The sequence below is a fragment of the Limulus polyphemus genome, unplaced genomic scaffold (assembly GCF_000517525.1).
Source record: "Limulus polyphemus unplaced genomic scaffold, Limulus_polyphemus-2.1.2 Scaffold3403, whole genome shotgun sequence".
In the NCBI taxonomy this organism is placed as follows: domain Eukaryota; kingdom Metazoa; phylum Arthropoda; class Merostomata; order Xiphosura; family Limulidae; genus Limulus; species Limulus polyphemus.
The window spans coordinates 65,934-70,045 of NW_013669013.1; the positions used below are offsets into that span (position 1 = coordinate 65,934).

General features: G+C 35.3%; 1 protein-coding gene across 1 annotated transcript in view; it reads left to right on the top strand.

The window, feature by feature from the left end:
• LOC106469295 (catenin alpha-like) overlaps nt 1–4,112 on the top strand; it is an 80,749-nt gene that overhangs the window by 24,410 nt on the left and 52,227 nt on the right. The gene's annotated exons all lie outside the window — the stretch shown is intronic.

The window sequence follows — 4,112 nt, forward strand, 5'->3', positions numbered from 1 at the left end:
CATGCTGTACCTAGAATTACATTTGGTGGAGTCTAAATAGGGACTTGTAGTTTGAGTAAACAATTTATACAGTATCTCCAGCCTTGTTTCCTTACTTTTTACGAACCCTATTTGCAAGTTTTTAGACTCCCAATTTTTTATTCTTCTTGTTTGCTGACTTTTTTGTATTCAACTATGGGGGAAAGGATTACTTGATATGGTAGCTAACTTTATAGGTTGAGTATGGGGAATAGGTTGAATTACAGGATAGAAAATTGGCTAGCTTGAAAAAAGCAAAGGATTGTTATAAGTGGAGTAAGTCAAAGTCGATAATGTTATAAGTGAGGTACTTCAGGCCTCAAGAACTTTTCTCTTTTTTTGATTTTACACCAATGATGTAGATTAAGAAATGGTCAATAAAGTATTTAAATTTACTGAAGAGACATTAAAGTTTTGGATGCTACTGCCTTACAAAAAGATGTGTATTATTTGGAGAGTTAAGTGGATACATGGCAGATTGATTTTGATTCTAATAAATGCAAGGTAATACATGTGAGATTTCAGTTATGTGTATAATTTTGATGGACATAACCATAACAGTGTTATGGAAGAAAAAGATCTTGGCATTCTGGTTGGTCAGCCTGTTATAGCCATCCAAGCAATGTGCTGTTACCAGTGGCATGACAAATAGAATTTTAAGTTGTCTTTACAGGAATATTGAACATATCTAAAGTGATTATTGTGTCATTGTATAGGTCATTTGTTAGGCCACGTTTGGAGTATTGTGTTCGGTAGGTCCCTTCCTCAGAAAGAACATTGAATGTTTGGAAAGGGATATTAGGATGCTACCTGGAATGGAAAGGTTATAACATGAGAATAAGTTAGGATCTCTGAACCTGTTTTCTCTTGAAAAAAAAAAGAATTAGGGGGAATCTAATTGAGTTGTTTGAGATTGTTAAGGGAATTAATGGTGTTGGGGCATCATCTTTTTTTTCATACTGAGAGGTGTGAATGATAGGATGAAGGGACACAAGTATACATTTTGCCAGGGGAAAAGTCATCTTCAGCTAAAACAGCTTTATTTATTTAACAGGGTTGTTTATCTATGTAACAGTTACCGTTGGATGTGGTAGATGCAGTTAATGTAATGAAGTTTAAGGGAAAGCTTAATAAATATTTGAATGATAAGGGCTGGCATTGTGGTTTTTAGGGGTTTACTTTAATCTAATGAATAGGACAGCTTAGACGAACCAAAAGTTTCATTGATTTCCTTTAATGTTATGTTATATTCATTCAGGTAATTGTTTTATTTTGTATGGAACCTGATTATATATATTCAGGTATAGTTTTATTTTCTAAATAGCTCCCGAGTGGCACAGCAGTATGTCTGGGTAGTTACAATGCTAGAAACTGGGTTTCAGTACCTGTGGTGGGCAGAGCACAGATAGCCCATTGTATGGCTTTGCGCTTAACTACAGACAAACAAACTTTTCTAAATGAACCTAATAATAATAGTTAAACACTCTACTAAATAGTGTTATGATGTACAACCAGTGTCTTCTTCAAAGTTATAGTTTCTACTGAATTTGAATATCTATATTCAGGTGCTAGTTTTACGTTCTAGAGGTTTGGTTCAAAGCTACACGAGGGCATTAGTCATCCCGAATATATCAGTGAAAGACTAAGTGGAAAGCAGCTAGTCATCACCATCTACCATCAACTCTTGGTCTACTCTTTTACCAATGAATAGTGGGATTAACCATCACATTATAATACCCCGACAGCTGAAAGAGCGAGCATGGTCGGTGGGACGGGGATTCAAACCCGCGACCCGCAGATTGCGACTTTGAGTGCCCTAGCCACCTGGCTATGCCAGGCCACCTTTTAGTGAGCTTTCTCACCTATATGCAGGTGCTAGTTATAATTTATAATGAATCCGATTATATTTTTTCAGGTGCTAGGTTTGTTTCTACTAATCTGGTTATCTACATTAAGGTGCAAGTTTTAATTTTAACCAAACTTGATAATCCCCTTTCCTTTGCTATTTTTTGTTTATGGGAACTGACGATGTTTATTTAGGTATTTGTTTTAGAATGTTTTGAATTTGCTTACTTGTGTTTAGACGATGTTTTAGTCATTATTAAACTGATGATATTTTTTCAAGTACTTTCCACTGTTTCTATTATCAATATAAATTAATATAAATCATGTAAGGAGTTAAAATTACGCCTATATGTTTCTTTCTAATAACTTGTGAAGAACGAATCTTTCTTCAGATCTATTCAGATCACTTTTGTAAGATTTTATGTAGGTGGTGTGCAAACAGTTTTAACAACCTCCTAAATAAAATGTAGATAGGTCATATGCTCTATTAATCCTCAAACTAAGAAAAGTTTACTTATCACAATATTTTTACCTAGGCTTATGCTTGCTTAACTTTGTTTGTGTGTGACATTTCATACTTCTTGATTTTGTCTTTCCTTGGTGTGGATGTGTTATTGTTTAATCCTTCTCTTTCTAATCAGCCAGTTGAAGTCTCAGAACGTATTGGAGACTAGCCAGTTATGTGAAGACTTACAATTACTTTGTATGAATAAAGATTTCATCTTCCATCTTATCTTGTATTCATTCATTTTTAATTTGCTTTCTGTGTTTGAAATTATTCTTTGCATAATTTTTCAGAACTTGCATTTTGTGGATATTTGATATTCTTCTTATTGATATCGATGTATCTCAATGCACAGATTAGGTTTTCAAGTTATGGTGTGGTACTGTGACCAAAGGATTTGTTTATTGAAAAGTTTGTTAGAACATGATTCTCTATATGATTTCTGTAGTCATTTTTTGATGCAATGAAGAGATGCTATGACAAAACATTAATGAAACTACTAGGAATGCACGGTTACCCGGCCAAATATTCGGCCCAGGCCGGGTATTGGGCCACCCGGTAATACCCGACTCTGGCCAGATGTCAAAATTAAAAACAACCGAATCCAGGTAATTGAAAATGGCATCTAAGCTCTAATCTTTGTAGCAACTAATGCGGTACTGAAAGTTACAGTCAATAATTGGTTTAGTTAAAAAAATATGTTTCCAAGCAACAAAATTGACTGTCCATTGAAAGTCGGGGATCCAGAGAACAATAATAGTTAATAACAGGTATGGCTGGAGAAATGGATTTCTGGGGAAGGTGGGTTTTTTAAGAACAGTATGGGTCAGGGTTTGAAAAGTTGGGGCTAGGCATTAAAAGTTGAAAGTAAAACTTGAATGTTCTGTTGGTGATTATTCGGTTAAATGTAATAATCGTCAATTTTGTTTTTGTTTCTATTTTTGTGTATGCTGTTTGTTTGTTTTTTGGGGGGAGAGGGGATACGCCGGTCCCTGTTGACACCAAGCCCTAACTGAAGCTTAGTGGCCAGGTACCCGGAACCGGTATTCAAGAAAATGTTACTACCTGTACATCCGTACTTTCTACAGTCACTATGTTGTGTTTAATGGTCGTTTTGAATTTCACATACTTACTACTATACGAAAAAAGTTAAAAAGCTAAATCTAGGGATGCTCGGATACCCGGCCAGATATTTGGCTATGGCCAGGTATTGGGCTACACGGTAATATTCGGCTCCAGCCGAGTGTCGAAGTTAAAACAGTGAATCTGGGTAATTGAAAATAGCATCTATGCCGCGATCTTTGTGGTAACTTAAAAGTTACACTCAATAATTGGTTTAGTTAAAAAAAAAAAAACGTGTTCCGAGCAACAAACACTGACCACCCACTGAAAGTCGAGGATTAAGAGAACAATATGAATTAATTTAATAAAAGGCATGGCCTGACAAGTGGATTTCTGGGTAACGTGGATTTTTTGACAACAACAGGGGTTAGGGTTTTGGGAATTTGAGGCTAGGCATTAATCGGCATAATTATTCTAAAACGTGTCAACATTGCTATTTCTGCATTTACTTTCACTAGCCTCAGAAATCACATGGAGTTGGTAAGTAATTTCCAATATTTCTATCTAGCTTTGTTTTAATGGCGGCATGAATAAGATCAGTTGCGAAATAAAAAAGGTATGTACATTTTCTGTTTTTGCATACCTAAACTAAGAAAAAAATGTCTAGGAAATATCTATTTAC